The sequence below is a fragment of the Pezoporus occidentalis genome, unplaced genomic scaffold, assembly GCF_034315485.1.
Source record: "Pezoporus occidentalis ecotype Australia unplaced genomic scaffold, CSIRO_AGI_Poc_V1 ctg117, whole genome shotgun sequence".
Classification (NCBI taxonomy): Eukaryota; Metazoa; Chordata; class Aves; order Psittaciformes; family Psittacidae; genus Pezoporus; species Pezoporus occidentalis.
This window is the reverse complement of record NW_026912961.1, coordinates 1,234,984-1,256,704: the sequence shown is the minus strand read 5'-3', so window position 1 is coordinate 1,256,704 and position 21,721 is coordinate 1,234,984. Positions and strand designations below refer to the sequence as shown.

Sequence of the window (21,721 nt, the reverse complement as noted above, 5' to 3'; positions counted from 1 at the left end):
CACGTAACAGTGTTTCAGAAAATACCAGCTGAGAAAGGTTCAGATGCTGCAACGGTTCTTGCATAAAAACCCCAACTGCTCTATTTAATTTTCACAGCCATCATTTATTTCCCTACTAATTAATACTTCAAACTACAACTATGTTATCTTGCACAAAAATTAGTAGAATGTGCAAATTAATGAAAATATCTCTTCAGTTAAAAAATTTATCACCATATATTTTAACAGAGAACTAACAAAAATGCAGGTTTTGTCTTTAAATGCAAATGTGGTAAAGCAAAGAATTTTGGTTTATGGATGGCATATAGTATCCAGGCCACTCAGCATGGTTTCCTATTTACTATATATTCACAATCCTATGATGGTCTTTCAGAACTACGTTCTAGCACTGCTTTGAAGCCAATAGGAATCACACCTCTATACCTTACACAGCAGAAAAGTTGACGGTCAGCAAGATCTCTTGGGACCAATGCTAGAATCAATACACTTGATAAGAGATTCCTTACATGGGCTTCACAGGACAGGGCTTCACAACCCAGAACAGAGCTGACCTTAAGAAGGAAGACAGATTTGTACTTGAAAGCTCTTCATACTAGGACTTGCCACTGCCAAAATACTGTGCGTGAATAGCACAGTCTGGAAGTAAAGCAATTTGCAGAAGGCTGCTGCAGGTTGATTGCCTGAGTAATTGGAAACTGTTCCAGAGGCAGTTTTGAAAATCAAAACTACTGTTTAAAGTGAAGTAAGAAAATCAAATGTGTTTTGAGAAGGAAGGATTAAAAGCACCCAAACCTGTATAACACTAGCTATTTATCATTAGATTAACTGGAAACGCAGCAGTAGATGTGTGATTATTGACATATGCATATGGCAGAGCACTGAAATGAGGGTGCATTCATGTGCCAAAATTGTAAGTCAGCAAATTAATCAATGGTGAAAGAAAAAACATAGTTTTATCTGTGTCAGAAATATTAAAACTGATGGTAGTACCTATTTTTTTAAAAATTGAGTGTTACTCCATGAAAGGTAACACTATTCAGCATGCCTTTATTATACCAGTTTTGTTTGGTTGTTTCTAGGACTCTGAACAGAAACTGTGGTAGGTTTTGATAGACGTTAAAATGTCCCTAAAGAGAAAAGAGCCAAACTACAAAGTACTTTGCAGTCGATGCTATGGATATAGTACATCTGGTTTTACTTGAACTCCCGGACAAATAAACCAGGAGAGTTAATCTATGCGAAAGAGTGTTCTGAAGCGTGGGAGCACAGTGTTTCCAAGGGGTGACGTGACATATAACTGTTTGACGCGTACGTTTTTAGGTATTCTGAGCCCAGTGTCATGTGTCTGTGCTTTATGGGGTCTTTCTGATACCTCCAAGAATCATAGAATCATAGGATGGTTAGGGTTGGAAAGGACCTTAAAATCATCTAATTCCAAACTCCCTGCCATGGGCAGGGACACCACACACTAGACATGTTGCCCCATGCTCTGTCCAACCTGGCCTTGAACACTGCCAGGGATGGAGCAGTCACAACTTCCTTGGGCAACCCATTCCAGTGCCTCACCACCCCAACAGGAAAAAATTTCTTCCTTATATCCAAGCTAAACTTCTCCTGTTTAAGTTTGAAGCCATTCCCCCTTGTCCTATCACTACAGTCCCTAAGGAAGAGTCCCTCTCCAGCATCCCTATAGGCCCCCTTCAGATACTGGAAGGCTGCTATGAGGTCTCCACGCAGCCTTCTCTTCTCTAGGCTGAGCAGCCCCAATTTTCTCAGCCTGTCTTCATACAGGAGGTGCTCCAGTGCCCTGATCATCCTCATGGCCCTCCTCTGGACTTGTTCCAACCCTTCCATGTCCTTCTTATGTTGAGGGCACCAGCAGAGTAGAAAGGCAGGAATGAAGAAAGCTCCTGGAGGGGAGAGACTGCGCATGTGTTCCTGTGCATGCAGAGCACGCCTGTACATGGTCAGGTATGCAGGTTAACATGGACACATGCAGCACATGAGCATGAACACCACCAGTACCGTCACCCTGCTCTAAGGAGGGGTCTGCTAGTGCAAACCGTGCTCACGTGCATACGTACTGGCTGGCACCATCCAGGCATCGTCCTCCCACCTTGATCTGACTCCGCTTGCTGCCCTCGTGCCTTCATACATTCGCACACACACTAAACAGGGAAGAATTAAAAAGGCATTTAATAAAAAGTGGCACAGCCTGTCCTGATCAGGTGCAGGGCAAGGCCAGCCAAGCACACCGACCAGCAATGTGTTTACGTGCAGTTCATGTTTATCGCCTTCTCTCTCTTTTTGCGTGTTTGTTCCTGTCAGAGATCCATCACTTCCGCTGCTTATGGTCCCATAATATGTCTTGTGTGATCCTGACATGTTCTGCCCTTGCACCCATTCTGTGTCCCCTACCCTGGGCAGGACATGCCTTGGTCCTGTTGACTCATCTTGGTGGGTTTCACACTGGCACAAGGGCTGAGGCTGACTGGAGTCAGCCCTGGGCCTGTGGGATGGTCTGGACAGGATGTCTGAGTCTGTATCTTAGGCTCCCCACTGCCCTTATGCCTCTGTGCTCTTTTGGGCTCTCGGAAGTGGGCCTCGGTTGGGCTGATGGTTGCTGTGATGGGCCTGAGAGCAGCTGGGCGGGGGTGGGGGCAGGGTATTGACTTATCTCCTTCGTGTGTGCACAGGTGAGCTGTTTATCACAGAAATTAACTCTAGAGAAGAAAACATGTTAAAGAGTCTGAATTTAAAGTGCTGGGTTTGCAATTTGAACTGCGTCATATTGGTAGGATGAATTGGAGAAACTAGTGCTGTTCTTGTGCTTCAGAAGTTGTTGTATGCATGGGTAGAGCATTCCAGTCTCCAGAAACCCCTTTTACAAGCCTTCACAGATAATAAATTTAAAAGGGTGAGGATTTGCCACAGACGTTAAATGAACTTTATTTTCATGTGTGTTGTGGGATGAAAAGGCATTTGCGAGAGGTTGCACTATCTCCAGCTTCAGGTTGTCTGTATACGGCAGCTTTCTCAAGCTTGCAGACTGAGGTGCAGGTATTCTGATGCTCTTTTATTTCCTAGAAATTAGTGAACGTGTGCTTAAGTCCAGCCTGTGTTGTTTTATTGTCTCTGATGTTCACTGGCTTAGGAAGGACTACTTACTCTGGTGACTCCTTCATGTATTAGCATTATCAAAATAAGACTTTAGAGTAATGTCTAGTCAAAAAGAGGAGGCAATAAAGGTAATTAATTTGCCAGTTCATAGCGTGCCTATCTGCCAGTCTCCTTCCTTGTTGGATGTGAGCTACAGAACAGGTAGTTTGCTGTTAAAAAGCAGGGTGGAGAAGGATGAAAGTGCAGTAAGAATGACTTGCTGTTGTAGAGGGCGCATGGCCTGAGAATTCCTTTGGATTAGGCAGTAGCTTACTTGCAACGTGAGAAATGGAATATGCGCATCTGGACCAACTGCTGCCACAATAGAGGTACTAACACTGCCAGAACTAGCCTCAGAAGATACTCATCTCCGTTCTCTCTTAGGGAAGGGGAGGTAAAATTTGCAGTATATTGACCATACTGTTGCACAAGGGATGCCAAGAAAGGTTTTGCATGCAGAACGATGTATTTGCAGAGTCTGTAACTGATGGTATACATAGAACTCAAAGTTATCTCAGAGGGGAAAAAAATGAGAGAAAGGAAAAGAAGTTTAAAAAACCACAACAAACTCCTCTGCCACTGTTAGTGAAACAGCATGGTCTCCAGCCAAGCCTCTTCCTTGGGCATGCTTTCCAGAGCAGTGGGTGCTGACAGAAAAGGTTTTTCACCACGTTTTGTCCTAGCGTGATACACTTTTCATCCCCACTCAAACACACTATTGCTTGTTACTGTTCACAATGGGATCAAAAGCATACTTGGGGTCCTGTGAGGACTGGTTTCTCAGCCTTCTGCATGTCTGTTATGGTGTAATGCTTACCTGCTTTGTTATCCACTGGGTTTTGTTCTTCTGCTAATATAAACAGAAAGTTCCAAACAGGTTATGAAGAGAGTGGGGGAGAAGAGGTGATTTTTTTTTCCTAATGGCAGCCATTTACTCTGAAAAACCCAGCTTGACCTGGGGTTTGCACAGGCACAAAGGGGAAAACACTGCCCTGGCAGATTCAGGAAAAACCCTTCTGCAACAGCCTAGGGCTTACCTGGAGGTTATGGAGCTGTGGGGGGCAGGCAGACTGCAGAGCTGCAAACACAAGACCTCTGGTGTCACACAGGTTAAGGCACTAATGGCATTGTGTAACTACTGAAAGTATGTAAAAGATATAGGATACTTGCATCTTTAGGAAATGCTTTTGGAACTACTGGTTAACTCCGTTTCTGTAATGTATGCTCTGTTAAGTCTTCCAGCACTGCACTTCAGTGAAATACTGAGAAAGGGTGTTGTCTTTGCTAGCAGTGGCTTACATCAATGTTTTATTTCGGCCAGTACCTTGCTGTTTCCCCTTCCTAGCTAAACTCCAAATACTCATTTCTGTTGCCTAGAAATGCTTCAAGGATGAAAATTGATCCTGACTTGTTGAAATTGACAGGTTAGTGGAAGACAAGAAAATTCATGTAGCTTGTTGAGCTGGTCTAACAAAAGCAGTTTAAATAAATTTCTTTCAGTGGAAGGAACTTCACCATCTTCACAACATGTTTGTCCCTAGGACTTAGATTAACATCCCATTTCTTACTTCTGACTTCTCAAATATAAGCACAGCTAGTAGGACTAAAAAAAAGTAATAAAATAATAATAAAAAAGATCATTTTAGAAAAGAATATTTTGACATTTTAGAAGAGTGTGGATGACAGTTGACAGCTGCTTACCTTTTTGTTTTCTCCAGGTCACAATGCATCAACCAGATGAAAGAATTAAAAGAACAATGTGAAGAAAGGATAGATGAGCTTACAAAAAAGGTTACTGATGTTCCACAAATCAAAGAAAACAAAGACGTATCAGAAGATTTGAAAAAAAATAGCCAGGTATGGTTGGGTAATTTCTTAAAAATATTTTCGTTTGTAATTCCTGGGCAGTTTTCCACTATCTCCAGCTAACCTTAGCCAACCTCAGTAAGTTTTGCACTGATTTCCTTCACATTTGTTGGATATTTGGGATCGATGAGAAACGGAGTGATTGCAAGGACAGAACAGGCAAAAGGTTCTGCAGGAGACTTCAAATCTGTATCTCTGAGAGGGGCAGAATTTGAGAGGTGATGTTAGGAGTGGTGTGGAGCCTCTTAAAGAATATTTACGCTGCTGAGCTTTGGCTGACAGCTCCCTTTGACTTTGTAAAGGACTTAGTTGCTTTGTATGTTGCAGATGTGTGTTAAAGATGAGGATTAATTTTTAACACTTCAGAGTAGCAACGAGCTGTAAGATACTGTAGTCCAAAGGTCTTTGAGGTGCATTGGCTATAAATTTTCACAGGAATCGTAATGTCAGCCTTTTAGTGTGGGGACAAGGGGAAGATCAAATGTCTCAGGTATTTGCTTTTGGATATTCTGAGTCAAAGGACCATGTGACACGAGAAGGCTCATTAGGGTAGGGCAGGCTTGCCACATAGAGTGACTGCATGGCAGCTGACTCTTTCTTCCTGGAGTAGAGAGGTCAGGGGCAGTCCTGAGAAGGAAATTTCAGATCATGCCGTTGCCTTGGCATGTGAATTATTGATGTTTCTTCAGTGAAGGATAGGACTTGACTGGCTATAGAATCATAGAACACTTAGGGTTGGAAAGGACCTTAAGATCACCCGGTTCCAACCCCTCTGCCGTGGGCAGGGGCACCTTCTAGTAGGTGAGGTTCCTCAAACCCCTGTCCAGCCTGACCTTGAACACTGCCAGGGATGGGGCACCCACAACTGTTCTGAGCAGCCTGTGCCAGTGCCACACCACCCTCCTAATGTCTAATCTGAATCTCCCCTCTCTCAGTTTAAAGCCATTCCCCCTTGTCCCGTCACTACGTGCCCTCGTAAAAGTTCCTCTTCAATTTTCTTTTTGGCCCCCTTAGTACTGGAAGGCTGCCCTAGGTTCTTCTTGGAGCCTTGTCTTCTCCAGGCTGAACAAGGCCAACTCCCTCAGCCTGTCTCCTTAGGAGAGGTGCTCCAGCCCTCTGATCATCTTCATGGTCTCCTCTGGAGTCACTCAAGCAGGTCCATGCCCCTCTGTGTTGGGGTCCCCAGATCTGAACACAGCACTACAGGTGGAGTCTCACAAGAGCAGAGGAGAGGGGCAGGATCACCTCCTTCGACCTGCTGGTCACGCTTCTTTTGATACAGCCCTGGATACGGTTGGCTTTCTGGGCTGCGAGCGCACACTGAAGCTGGCTCACGTTGAGCTTCTCATCAACCAACAGCCCCAAGTCCTTCTCTACAGGGCTGCTCTCGGTCCATTTTCTGCCCAACCTGTAGCTGTGCCTGGGATTGCCCCGATCCAGGCGTAGGACCTTGCACTTGGCCATGTTGAACTTCACGAGGTTGGCATTGGTCCACCTCCCTAACTCCTCTTGCTTTTCCCCATGCTATGCCCATTGCCTTAGAGGCATTTCAGTTGGGCCCCTGATGAAGCTGGCTTACTTACTGGCTGGAGTGACGGGTATTCCTTTGTACTGCTCTTCAGGTGCTCCTTTGCTGACCTGTGATCCCTCTCCAGGCTCTAGGCATCTCCTATTGGCACCAGAATCAGACTGGTAGGAGTGAGATGAAGTGAGGTTCCCTTCCCCCAGCAACTTTAGTTGAAAGCCACTTCCAGCAGCCTGGCAAGCCTGTGGCTGAAGACACTCTTCCCTTTCTCCAAAGGTGGACCCCATCAGCCCCCAGTAGAGCATGTTTCTCAAAGTGAGTTCCATGGTCGAAGTAGCCAAACCCCTGGTTGTGGCACCGGTAACCATTTGTTGATTCCCCGCATTGATACAGACAGCCCTGGACACATGCAGTGAAGCTCCTGGGTTTGAAGGCAGCTAATTTATTTCTATGCACCAAAGCAGCCCTTCCTTCAGCACTGTAAGGGCTAGTCACAAAGTTTACTTGTTTGCAGTGGGGCCTTTCCCCCACACCTTGGTGGGCAACTCTTATTGCAATATACGGTGGGGGTTTGGTTGTATATACCCTTTTCTCTTGGCTAGGAAAAGGCTACTAGAAGAAAGCATTTGGTGGCTTGAGAAGTGGAAAGGGTAATGCAACAAGGATTGAAGCTGGGTTTTGCAAATAGCTGGAAATGGGTGGGGGAAAATGGCTGCAGCATCTGTCCAGAGACCCCTAGGTGCTCAGGTAATGGTTCCAGTTTGTGTCCAGTCCTGTATGTAAAATGGTGGAAGAGAAAACTCCTTGTAGCCTTCTATTCTCCAGGCTAAGCAGCCCCAACTTCCTCAGCCTGTCTTCATACGGGAGGTGCTCCAGCAGTCCCCTGATCATCCTCGTGGCCCTCCTCTGGACTTGTTCCAACAGTTCCATGTCCTTCTTATGTTGAGGGCACCAGCAGAGTAGAAAGGCAGGAATGAATAAAGCTAATGCTAAACCTTCCCCCCCCCCTTTCTCTTTTCTATTGTAAACATTATTTTATGATTCTGAATTGTGCTTTTCTCATTAACAGAAGTACAAGTATGCTCATTACTTACCTTTCTAACATCTGGGGAAAAAGCTGGAACGTTTTTGTGTGCCATGTTCTGGCTATTAAGAAGAGATAGGTCAGGCCCTGCTAAATAATCTCTGCTTGATTATTTCAGGTCCTTTTGAAAGTTTATTAGTTAATTAAGATTTATTATCTCAGCTGCTTGGGTGTAGAGTACATCTGTAAGACAGAAAGAGCTTTCTTTTTCTTGATTCCATGCAATCTCGTATGTTGCCTGAATTCCCGAGTGCCTGTAAAATGGATTGTAACTGTAATTGTAAATCAGTTGATCATGCAAGCAGCTGATCTGCTCTTTGATCTGCACTGTTCAAACACATGTGTTAGAGATGTGGATATAGCCTTTACTTCAAATTCCAAATTTTTCTGCCTTTGTCTTGTGAGAAAGGGAATTACAGTCAGAAGAAAAAAAATAAATATCTCGCTACTCTTTGCAAAGCAAGCAGTTTAATGATCTTGATCCTGAAGAGTTCACCCACAAATTTGTCAGTTTTTTTTTCCTTCTCTATGGTTATTTGCACATACATACAAATGCACAGGTAATGCATAACTGCTGTAACCAAATTTTCCCATGTACACTAAAGCATTCCTATCCAAACACATATATTCCCAAAGATTGTTAGATATGAGCTCCACAAATATTCAGACTAGTCAAGAAGGCATTAGCCATGTCTTGGTAGGAGTAAGGTCAACTGCTTTAGTATACTATTACTCCTAAAGATCCTAAGCAATCTAGGTCTAACTCCCCAGAACATCCAGTGAAGTTAAAGGCTTGACACATTCTCTTTTTAACATAGTGTCCTGGGTTCAGCTGTAGCAGTCATGTTTCTCCTTCGTGGTAGCTGGTGCAGTGCTGTGTTTTGACTTCCAGCCTGGGAACAGTGCTGGTGATACCGATGTTTTCGGTTGTTGCTAAGTGATGTTTACCCTGACCAAGGACTTTGTGAGGCTCATGCTCTGCCAGGGAGGAGGGGAAGCCAGGAGGAAGCAGAGATGGGGCGCCTGACCCGGGCTAGCCAAGGAGGTATTCCATACCACAGCACGTCATGCCCGGAGTGGGGGGTAACCGGGAGTTACCCAGAAGGACGCGGGCTTCCAGGTGGGACTCGTTTCTTGGCCAGTGGTATTGTATTCCCTTCCCTTGTTATTTTCTCTTATCGTTGTTGGTGGTGGTGGTAGCGGTGGTGATTTGTGTTGTACATTGGTTGCTGGACTGTTCTTGTCTCAACCTGTGGGAGTTGCACTCTTTTGATCCTCCTCCCCATTCCTTCGGGAGCGGGGAAGGAGAGAGCCCCGGGGGGGGGCCTCGATTGCTTTCAGCCTGGCACCACTCACTGGGAGTGAGTGAACAAGCTGTCTGGCTAGGGTTTAAACCATGACAGTTCTTTTGGCGCCCAACATGGGGCACAAGGGGTTGAGATAACGACAGATCTGACCGGATTAATAGTCACTCGTCACAATGCTGATTTATTGGCTCTCAAGGTTGTTCCTCTTGATCTCACAGTTTCAGTATATCGTATCTTACGTCCATCTGGTATTTGCTGTATTAGTGTTTTTCAAGTGTGGGGCTTGGGCTAAGGTTTTTGTCTCATTGTACTTTATGGTAATGACTTGTAATACAATAGAATCATTGATCATGAAACTGTTCTGGCTTATGTTCCCAGTGTGGTCACCACCTTTATACTTTGGGAGGTATATAATAGAAGTGCTTAGCAATTACACATCTTTTTTCTCCTCCTCAGGTGCTCAACCTGTGAAGGAGTCATTCTTTTACCCTCCCAGTCCTCCCCCCAGACCATTTACATTTGAGAGTTTTGAAGTTTTTGAATGGCCTTTTAATGCTGTTGAGACTTGTTTGCTGATCGTGATGGGAATCACCATGCTAGCACGCATACAGAGTGTGTTTTGCCCACGACTGATTTCAAGAGTTAAGCAGAGTCAGGTTTGGGTCTTGTCTGGGGTCAAATGACGATGTAGGAGGACCAAGAGATTTTCCCAGAGGCTGGACAGCCATGAGTGGCAGGGTGTGTGGGATAGTATGGGCAAGTATCTAGGTCAGTGGGCCCCTCCAGTACTTTGGAATTTCACCACCGAACAACTGCAAAATCTAGAAGAATTAGTAAAACACTTCAATGAGGTGTGTGGTCATTCTGGCCATACCAGAGATGGACAAATCACGGCAACGTGCTGGGGCTTGGCCTATGCTTACAGGGCCTTGTGCAACACTATCCAGCACCTTCAAAAGGAAAAGAATGTCGGTGGATCTGAGGGCAAAGCAACAGTCAGCGCAGCTACTCCAGCTCCAGGCACAGCAGCTTCACCACCCCTAACCACTAACCTAACTTGACAGACATCTCTCTCTACTCTTGACAATCAGTGCAATGTCATACATTGTAGAGATTGAGGATCCTACCTTTGAAGGTGTGATCTAACCAGAAGCAATGAAATTTTGTAGTCTTAGCATCCAAAACATTTATAGAATTACTAAAACGAATTAACATGAAAGCACAACAGGGTCTCATTTTATGTTTTAAATTTCATTAAGTCAGGGCTATACACTGAAACCAGAAAGGGCTGAGATGCTGAAGCTAGCTGCTGGGAGATGAATTATCTCCCCTACCTCATCTCACGCTTTCAAGGGAGAGCTTCTTAAATCCACATTTTGTGCTTCAGAGGTGAGACGTACATTACAGGATATGAAAGACTGTATTTGCAACACATTTCTCAATAGCAGACAAAAAGTAATATGAACTGTATCTTTTCTTCTGCACGATACGTGTGCATATGTATTTTTTGTAAGTGCATACTGACTTAAATGCACATTCAGGATCTGATATTTTACCAAACAAGCTTATGGGCTGTCCAGTCGCCATTCTGTGGCCTGCGTTTTAAGATGTGCAACTTAATGATGTCATTTGGCATTTAAAATATATATCCTATGAGTCTTAAATTAAAATGGGTAGAGGCTGAAACACTGAATAAAATTTAATCCTTTCACAAACCAATGAATCTACATAAACTTTGAAATTCACTTATGAAGTGAGAATTTTCTAGTACATATACTGCAAAAATGGACATTACTATTTACTACTTACGTCAAGCAGCATGCCTAATGTTATGTATGTTTTAATTCTCTTAACTCTTTAACTGAATTTATGCACAGTGCTTTGTACTGAGCTGAATGCAGCTGCTATTTGGAAATGGGAGTAATAATGTGCTTACATAGGAATTAGTATTAGGTGGTATTTTCTACTTCCATTTTAAAAGAAATCCTTCTGAGAGGATTCCAACTCATCTGTGCATTTGCAGAGATAGAAACCTTTTATTTAGGTAATCTTGTTGTCATGTTAAATTAAAATAAGTCACTCGCAAACAAACAAGCAACAAATAGGAAGCAGGGAAGAGTTCATTTGTCTATACAATGGTTCTCAGCTGAAATCTGCAGCTTGCATTACCAAAGCACAGACATGTTATCACAGCTCAATGATAAGGGGTTTTCTTTGCCTTTCCCAGCTTTTGTATGCTCTCTCTGAGTAACCCCAGTTGCTTGCCCTGACATGGCTTCCCTAAATTGTGGCATCATTCTGGCTTCTTCAGCTCTGCAGTCATTGTCTCAGAGTATCATCTCTTGCTTTACTGCACAGCCTTATTTAGAGAAAATACCCAATATGCTCTGATGTGAGAACATACAGCTTCATGGGAAACTCATGCTGACTGTAAGAATTACAGTTAGGAACACTGGTCTTGCTAGAAAAAAATCAACATCTACCTATCATCTGCAAAGGTAGTAAAATGTCAATTTAGCCAAAGAGGCGTTGAAGAGCTGGCTATCCCTGTCCAGGATCCTTGCCAGATTAACTGTCAGGTTCACTGTGTGACTTGTCTCCTTTCACCTTACTTCTGTGTCTTTGATATGTTGACAGATCCCTAGTCCTGCTCTGGGAAACAGATTTTTCATTCACAGGATATGAAGGTGACTTCAGAAGGTTCATTGATTTATGTTACTCTTCAGTACTGGTTGCTGCCATTTTCTCAGGAAAAGCAGTATCTGCCAGCAATGGCTGTATTCACTCTCAATGGTTCACCATGGATACCTGTGTAGCGAGAATTAACTCATTCTTTTCTCTTCCAAAGCAATATATAAAAGACTAAATCCCTTATTTTCAGCCTTTTCAGCTTCAGTATGTGTAAACCAGTAAGAGGAATACGACGTATTTTTTCCCATAGATATTACACCGATGGACAGATTCCTATGATACCAATTGCATATGCAATAAAGGATGCCAGCTTTGCAAGCATTTGCTGCAACCTTGTGCATAAGTATGAAGTCACACACAGGTCACGGGCTGAACCTGTTTTTCCTAGAACATGGGCTGCCACTTGCAAAACTTAGGTCTATTTTACTGAAATTCAGAAAGTGCAGGTTCTAGCCTGACCTGTGCACAGTTGAAGTCAAAGTCAATCTTCTCTATTCCTCAACAAATCAGAACAATAATGATTTTTCCACCTAATGAGGGCACTGAGAGGCATAATCTATTAGGGTCAGCACATGGCTAGTCCAATATAGATACATAAAACAGGGTGAAGATTACAAAAGCTCTCTCCAGATCTTGAATGTCCACCCAGGAAACAATGATCTTAGTTTGTATTTTCTAGAAAAACTGTCAGTGACACAAGGCTGCAATTCTGCAGGGATTGATGGCTTGGCTTCACAAGCGAAGATTTGGGAAGGGCTTTAACCATGCTTACTACAAGCACGATGACCAAGGACAAGCGGGATGTCCAGATGTAGTTGGAAAAAAGGCTACTTAGGCAATCAGGAAGTGTCAGACCATGACTGTCAACTCCTGAGCTAACTTGTGCTACCCATGAGCTGGTCTGCCCACGTGCAGCGTTGGATCTGCAGCTTCCCATGCACCTTGTCACCTACCGTTTTGGCCCTGTCCTGTCCATACAGATAAGTGAGAGTGAGCCCTTCCAGCCTGCTCAGTGGATTTTTTAGGTGGAGCGCAGCTTGCACAGAACTGGCCCCACCCTTTACACCTGAGGTTTAACTGCCACGACCTAATTAGCTAGGATGGTGACAGCAAAGACCACAGGTCGTAGGTTCTGTAAGAGTGACCTTCTCTTTAATGGAAGACCATACAAGGCTAGACAAGCTCCATCAGCCCGGGTTTGAAGATAGGAGTTTTCCTTCTCCTGTGAAGAAGGCCTGTCTTTGCTAACGAAAATTCGGAAAGACCTTTACCCATGCATTCTGAGCAAGACCGTCATCTCCTGGGTCAGTCACAAGCGACCGATGGTGCAATAACACAACATCAAGCGTCTAGGCGGGTTCTTAGGGCGTTCAGACATAAGCCCGCAGATGGTAGCCTCGCGCCAGTGGCTCCTCAGCCAAGCGAACGCACCAAGGGTCTGAACCTGTGGTTCCTCTCGTACTGAGCAGGATTACTATTGCAACAACATGTCATCAGTAGGGTAAAACTAACCTGTCTCACGACGGTCTAAGGGCAGTGGTAACTAACATGATAACTAAGTCCAGTTTTAGCTAACTTGCCTTACTTCAGCTTTTAGGAAGCTAGAACATACAGGGATCATTTTATCCCTTCCTTCTGTGGACTGTGACAGGGATTGCAGTAAGCAGTGGAATAAGGTAATATCTGTGTAATTATCTGTCAGCCACAAGACTGAATTCTGATGGTGCATCTAGGTGCTGGGGTCTGGTGTCTATAAAGTATAGACTGATTTTTTCCTCTCTACATGAATTCTTTTTACCTTGTACACAATACGTGTACTACATCAGCAGGTACAATGCAAAAAGAGAAACAAGGACAGAGCTCATGTGAGAACTGCTAGAAGTACTTTGGAAATGCAGGTGGGAAACTGAGGATTACCCAGCAAGGCAGGGCATCTACAAATGCACGAGTAGTAGCAAGACAAAACAAAAAGTGTTTTCTGTTGAATTTACAGAGGTTCAAAGCACAAGATTCAGAAAGCAGTATTCATTTCTGGAAGGCAATGCTGTGTTTTCTGAGACAGTTATCTGTGTGTAAACCTGATTTGCCATCTCATGAGTCACAACAAGTGAGATAATAGAGAATGACAGCCTTACCAGTGCTTTAGCACCAAGACAAAGCAAAGCACTTCCATTAGGACTGCTAGCTGATTGTCTGCACTTGAGCTGAGACTGCTGCCACCCTTAACTCACTGCTGCATGAGTCAAATATTTGCTATCAGCAGTTCAAAGATGGTATGTGCGGGATGCCACTGAAGTTGAGCAAATGGTGTTTCTACACTCACAACAGAGCAGCAGGAATAAGAATGTGTCACATAAAGAGGATTTTGAGCTTTTGCACTGTAAAAAAATGGGTACCGTAGCAAAGTCTGAAGGTTCAGGTTAGACACAGCCCCTGACAGTTTGTTGCTTCTGCAAACCTGCAAGAATTGATACCACACTACAGGCACATTAAAAAAAAAAATCATTAATTTGAAGAGACAGACATAATTAGCAAATAAAAATGCAGTGTATGGAGAGAGCCACGAGACGGTAGCAACCCCATAGTATGGGTGTCTATTGAATTTTCTCAATTATGCTGTATTTCTTGAAGCCATCCATGAACAGTCAGAATGTGTTTATAAATGTGAGCTGGACAGGCTAATATGTAAAAAAATTGCATAAATTTTGAACAACAACTCAAGCTATGTCAAAGAACACCAATGAGACACATCCTCCACAGTCGTTTTGTTACAGCTGGCAGAACACATCCTTTATGTTCCTTCTGACAAATAGATGAGACCAAATTAGGATGTTCACAAAAATCAGCACTATGGTTGACAGTAGTCTTCAGTTAACCGGTTCTCACACTGTCAAATTTGATTCTCAATCTAATGTCAAGAAGTCTCTGGTGCTTACTAAACTCTTTTTCCTAATAGTTTCTGCATAAAGGTTGTAAAAATGATAGTGTGCAATGGAAGAACCTTTTTCAAGATACTCATCCACTTCTCCATGAGAATATCTGCTCACCAAAGCTATAGTGAGACCCTGGCTTCTAGACTGTTCTAGGCAAACATAAAAGTCCACATAGAGAAGTAAGTACAGAGCTCTGTATATCGCACCTGTCTTCTTCTCTTCACCAGTGACTACAGAGAAGAGATATTGCTTAGCATTATGTTCCATCTTTCCCCCAAAATATTGAAATATTTTGTGGGGACTACTGATACAGACAGAAGCAGTGGTGGAAAGTATAATAATGCTGGCAGTGCTAATCCTATCATTGAGTTTGTATAGGAAACAGCCTATACAAACTTCTCCCTATTTGGGAGCAGCAGTGATGAGATTATTATGCATGGCACAGACATGTGAACCTGCTGCTGTTACCTTGGAAAAGGAAGCTGTGCAACAGTTGGGGGTCTGCTACCTTTTGCCAGCTTTTGGCATGCTAAGGCTAACTCCTGAGGTCAGTTCAGCACTCCTTTGCAAAACCTTAGTTCCAGCAATAAACTGCACATAAGCACCTTTCATGAGCTAACTTGCCCTGCAGGACAGAAAAGCACAGCTGCCCCAAAATAGTCCAGGACCTCATTAGATCTGCATGTCACCTAGTGCACTACCCTGAATAGCAATTTGTGGCCACCACTTTTATAAGTGCAGTCAAAGCTGGCCCTGATCCAGTATCTATGGGCCTTCACAGCTTTGAAGGCTCTAAAAATAATGCACTTGAAATAATATACTCAAAGCAAGAATGTGACAGCCCACTGAAGCACAGCTCACCCCATACTTCACCCCATACTCATCCTCTCCTGGTGCCTGAGGAGCAGTAAGCAGGGAGTAATTGTATTGATCTTTTCCCTCACTGTATGGACATGATTTTTAAGAACCTGGGATCAGCTGCAAGTACAAGCAATTACAGACTGGAGAACCAATTCCCAAGGTGCTGCTGCCAGCAGAGTTGTGCCTGCCCCAGAATGCTCCAGGGCATTTTGCAATGCAAAATGCAAACACGTCCTACTATTTTTGCAATGGCTGCTCAGCAGTGCTCCAAGTGTCCAGACCTACGTTTGGGCATGACCTGTGTGCCACTCACCCTGTCATCATTATTATTCTCCCATCCTGGAAGGAAGGAACTTCTCAATTTATTTGCTTACACAAAACAACCGTAGCACGAAAAAAAAAAAAATATCCTAAAATCCCCAAACATTACAGAAAACAGTGATTTCCTAGCTAGGTCTGTGACACTTTCCTATGTCTGCTTTCTGAGTGATTGCCATTCCAGGTGGGAAAGAGTGTTCAGGCTGACTTGAGGTGTCTCCATTCAAATTTAATTATCCCCCTTTTCTATACAGAAGGCAATGCCATGAAGCAATTGGGGGAAGAGCCTAGCAGCTGTCCTGTTGTGAATCGCAGTGTGTCTGCTGTGATTTGTGCCACATTTCTGACTCTTGCCATGGTTCAGGCCCTAGCATTTTATTTTATTTTTTTTAATTTTTCAAAACCCTGCAGCCTCTTACTCTATTGTTTGCAGTCCCTTAAGAAACCACAGACAGGGTCTTGCACCTGTGCTACAAACAATTTATAACTGTCATTTACAAATTCTGTGAATTGTTTACATTTTCATGCTACTCTGGCAATGCACAGGGACATCTGCAATCAAGAGAAACATAATTTACATTTGCTTTGGGGCAGTACATGATTTGCAAGGCATAATGAAAGAGGCTAAAGAGAATAGCTCTTCAATATTATTTCCAGATGTGATACTTTGTGTGACCTTGGGAGAGCAGGCTCTGTGTTTTCCATTCATGTGTGTGCTCCTAAGAGTGGCTCTAATGCTTTTTAGCTGGTGAGTTCAGTAGTTGTCCAGTGTGTGTATGTGCATACAACACAACAGAAATGTTAAACTATAACAACATACAAAACAAGTGTATTACCAAGCTGCAACTTAGAAGACAGGAATATTTACTTGTACACGGGGAAAACAAAACAGAACAGAACAAAACAAAACCCAACAAAAAAAGCATATTACCTTGAAAAGGTTTTTGAGACTTTCTTTCGAACTGCCCTGTTCATACTCACAGCTTGACTCACCAAATGCCTGTTTCTGAGTGCCTGGGGACAGACAGAGAAATCCCCACTGAGATTGCTAAGTAGGTGCATGAATTCAGGAGAACACTCTCAGTGTCAAGCATTACTAAAAAAAACCAAAACAATCACACAAAGTAAAAGCAGCAGAAACTTGTTACCTGTTAGACCAAATTGTTGCATATTCTAATTTGATTAATACTACAGCAGACCTGCACAAAGCAAATAGTTATTCCACTGTATAACAGAGAGAAACTTCTGCTGTATCATGCCACCACTGGATGTTACTCTTGACACATAATGATAAAGAAAAATTTCTCTGAGGATTATGAAATTCTGATGAAGTTTGAGCACTTCTTTCCAATGTAAAGAATGTCCCTGGTTCTTAGTGTTTTACATATAATTCACAAAACAGCCTGGAATTCTGTTCCCTCTAAAGTATAATTGTATGGCGAACCTGTGCTGTAGATCTGAGAAAAAACAACTCACTGTGACGTTGCCATTCCTAAGTGTGCAAGCTGTTACAGTACTGATCACAGAGCAAACAAAACTGGTGTTGCAGCATTGTTAGATCAGAGACAAAGGCAGCCTTAAAATGACAAGAATACCCTTTTATGTATACTATTTATTGCATGGGAGCCCACACCAGGTTTGTAAGCCAGACAGCTAAAGAAAACTTGACTTGAGCAACTTAGGGGAAAAGAGGGAAGAGAGGGGAGAGTTTTAAAATCAGCTTTAAAGATGTCATTTCTAATCTTGCTGCACAGCAGAATTCAAAGACCCACATTAGACAGCAAGGTTTCCCCTGCAGTGTGTAGGCAGAGAGTGGTGAGCCAGCTCCAGCACCCTGCATGGAATACAACACTTCAGAACTAAACATCCAATGTCACAACCATCATTTTGCTGAGGAAAATTCAAATGAAAAAAGAGGCTTATAAAAAGTGGAAGCAAGGACAGGTGGCCTGGGAAGAATACAGGGATGTTGTCCAAGAAGCTAGGGACCAGGTTAGGAAACCTAAGGCCCGATTAGAATTAAACTTGGCTAGGGATATTAAGGATAACAGGAAGGGATTCTACAGGTACATAGCAAATAAAAAACAGACTAGGGGCCTGTAGGCCCCGTCAGCAAGCTCTCAGAAGAACTGGCTGCACAGGATTTGGAGAAGGCTGAGGTTCTGAATGACTTCTTTGCCTCGGTCTTCACTGGCAAAGGCTCTGACCAAACCACCCAAGTCTTGGAAGGTAGATGCAGGGACTGTGAGAATGAAGACCTTGGGCCCACTGTAGGAGAGGATCTGGTTCGAGACCATCTTAAAAATGTGAACGTGCACAAGTCCATGGGACCTGATGAGATCCATCCACGGGTCCTGAAGGAGCTGGTGAATGAACTTGCGAAGCCACTGGCCATCATATTTGAGAAATCATGGCAGTCAGGTGAAGTTCCCGATGACTGGAAAAAGGGAAATATAACCCCCATTTTCAAGAAGGGGAAAAGGGATGACCCAGGGAATTACAGACCAGTCAGTCTCATCACTGTGCCTGGCAAAATCTTGGAGCAGATTCTCCTGGAAGGCATGCTAAGGCACATGAAAAACAACAAGGTGCTTGGTGACAGCCAGCATGGCTTCACTAAGGGGAAATCCTGCCTGACCAATTTGGTGGCCTTCTATGATGGGGCTACAGAACTGATGGACAGGGGTAGAGCAGTTGATGTCATCTACCTGGACTTGTGTAAAGCGTTCGACACTGTCCCACACGGCATCCTTGTCTCTAAATTGGAGAGACATCAATTTCATAGATGGACTACTCAGTGGATAAAGAAGTGGCTGGATGGCTGCACAAAAAGAGTTGTGGTCAATGGCTCAATGCCCGGCTGGAGACCAGTAATGAGTGGTGTCCCGCAGGGATCGGTGTTGGGACCGGTCTTGTTCAACATCTTTGTCGCTGACATGGACAGCGGGATTGAGTGCGCCCTCAGCAAGTTTGCCAATGACACCAAGCTGTGTGGTTCGGTTGATACCCTGGAGGGAAGGAATGCCATCCAGAGGGACCTTGACACGCTTGTGAGGTGGGCTGATGCCAACCTCATGAAGTTTAACCATGCCAAGTGCAAGGTCCTACACCTGTGTTGGGTCAATCCCAGGCACAGCTACAGGTTGGGCAGAGAAGAGATTCAGAGCAGCCCTGCGGAGAAGGACTTGGGGATGCTGGTCGATGAGAAAATGAACATGAGCTGGCTTCGGTGTGCACTTGCAGCCCAGAAAGCCAACCATATCCTGGGCTGCATCAAAAGGAGGATGACCAGCAGGGCAAAGGAGGTGATCCTGCCCCTTTGCTCTACTCTTGGGCGACCTCACTTGGAGTATTGTGTGCAGTTCTGGTGTCCTCAACATAAAAAGGACATGGAACTGTTGGAACAAGTCCAGAGGAGGGCCACGAGGATGATCAGCGAACTGGAGCACCTCCTGTATGAAGACAGGCTGAGAAAGTTGGGGCTGTTCCTCCTGGAGAAGAGAAGGCTGCGTGGAGACCTCATAGCAGCCTTCCAGTAGGAAGTTTAGATTGGATATAAGGAGGAAGTTCTTTAGTGTGAGGGTGGTGAGGCACTGGAATGGGTTGCCCAGGGACGTTGTGACTGCTTCATCCCTGGGAGTGTTCAAGACCAGGTTGGACGAAGCCTTGGGTGACATGGTTTAGTGTGAGGTGTCCCTGCCCATGGCAGGGGGTTGGAACTAGATGATCTTAAGGTCCTTTCCAACCCTAACTGTTCTATGATTCTATGATTGAAAGTTAGCCTCTCACATCTTTTAATAAAGATAACTACAGATGAGGGGTAATAGCTCCAATTACTCCCTAAAAGGCTCAGCAGATACTGAAAGCTTAGAAAAATAGACTATTTCTCCTACATAGCTTTTGGTTACTCAGTTTCAGCAATGATGTTAGAATAATTTGTATTGAGTTCCTCCCTGTCAATACTACTACATCAATAAAACCTTTGATATAAATGCACAGATTAGGGCGCCTTCTGCCTCCTACTTACTTTCCCTGCATTGACCAAAGGGCTCTTAAGCAATTTTACTTGGTTTAACTTGTCTGTGAATTTTAAACATCATAAGTAAAGAAAGCCTAAGCTAACCTCTTGGAAATCTGTCTTTCCTGCAAATTACAGGCAGCAGGTTGTTATGATAGTGCTACAACTGAAACACAAGCACTAGTTTTGTTTTGTAGGCACTTGTTCTAAGAATTACCCAAGTTTTAATTTATGTTACATGTTCTACTCCAGCAGTATGAATTTGTCTACACAGAGGTGAGATTCACATTTTGAGTGTGTTTTTATGTGCAGAAGTTATTAGAGGTATAGAGTCTGCTTCATCATTCTGTAGGTCAGTTTGCAAAGGAAGGACACTCTCCAGTGTGACACAACCATCATGCTGTGATGCAGGAGTCTCCAGGAGCTAAAGCACAGTCTTGCCTTTATGCAGTATTAAAACACCTCATTTTTTTTTTAAGGAATTTTTTTTTACAGCAAATTTATATCATTCTCCAGCTAGAGGAGGCAGTGTTTTTCAGAGGAAGAGCTTCCTTTCAGCAGTATATGGCTGGGGAATAAAGCTACGTGTCCTTTCGAACTGAAATTCTAAAGTGGGGACAGCCATTATCAGAAAATGGCCAGGATACTCAGTGAATACTTATCTTTCTTATGTCAGAAGAAACCCATTTCATGCCTTATGGTCCTAATCCAAACTTCACTGAAGCCTGCAGGTTTTCATTAACATTGATGTGTTTCAGACCAGATAATTTGGTAAAGAAAAGAAGAAAAACCCACAAAAAACTCAAACCAAACCAAAAACCAATCCACAAAGTAGTACTTCACTACCTACCTTTCAGCCTCTGTGGGGGGATGCAATTAAAGCTGAGCAAAGTAGAACCTTGCTGAGGTTTTCACTCAGCTCTTTCCCACACCCTTTATACATCTGAAAAAATACAGATTTAGAGTAAATCTGAAATTCTTACATAGTTCTCACCCAATGTGATTTCTGAGAGAATGACTAGTGATGGGTAGCTAAGGCAGCTTCGGCACTCTTTCCTCAAGTATCTTCATAAACACCATCTGGTGCAGCAGGACTGCACCCATGCTTGGTGAAACGGCTGTTTCCATCTGCTGTGTTCAAGAGTTACATGTGCCTCCAGAGAATAACATATTTGCATGCTGAAGACAGAAGAAAAGCACAGTTACCAGGCAGCTATCAGCAATGGAAACCTCTGAGTAGCTTGAAGAGAATGGTTGTGGCTGCTCTGGGCACCTGGGAAGAAGGGAGTCTTTTTGGCGAGGCAACACCACTGAACTACCTGATTAGCAGCGACAACCAGGCAAGCAAAAGATATTGCTATCACTTGGTAGCAGGGTTGTGGGTCTGGCAGAGATATCTGCTTTGTAATCAGGACTGAGGGAAACCTGTCATAAAATAGGAGAGTCTGGTGGTCAAAGGAGAGTGGAAGAGCAGGAATGAATACAACTGGGAGATCTGTCCCCACAGCAAAGCAGACTGAAAGAACAGATTTTCCCATGGCATTTGGAAGCAAAGACTGCTTTGTAACTGACAAGAGTAGACACTGAGAGAAAAGGCAATTAAAAAAAAACCATGGCATTGTTTGGAAAGAGGGTAGAAGACAATGGAGAAAACGAATGTGCAAAAATAAGGAGAATGAGAAATAAAATGATGAAAGAAGGACAGTCTTCAGTTCTTTAGTGTGGGAGGGCACAACCTGTTTAGATAAGTGGTCTGATTAATCTAGAACATGCCTATTCTCAGGATCCCATCTGACCCATGTCTTCAGCAGTTAATTGAACCAATTAGACTGGGAATTACGAAGAACAGAAAAAGACATACTGCCTATTATACAAACAGCAGCTCACTGCACTCCTGCAGAGACAAAGAAATACATGTACTTTGTCTGTCTGAACACTTAGTTTCCCTCCAGCTGCTCT

The 21,721-nt window shown here is 43.6% G+C and overlaps 1 long non-coding RNA gene across 1 annotated transcript; it reads left to right on the top strand.

Moving 5' to 3' along the window:
* Positions 1 to 3,234: 3,234 nt before the first annotated feature.
* Positions 3,235 to 7,349, top strand: LOC134174839 (uncharacterized). The gene is made up of 3 exons (XR_009968808.1): positions 3,235 to 4,303; positions 4,878 to 5,016; positions 6,648 to 7,349. It is a non-coding gene; the product is annotated as an uncharacterized LOC134174839 (long non-coding RNA).
* The last annotated feature ends 14,372 nt before the right edge of the window (positions 7,350 to 21,721 follow it).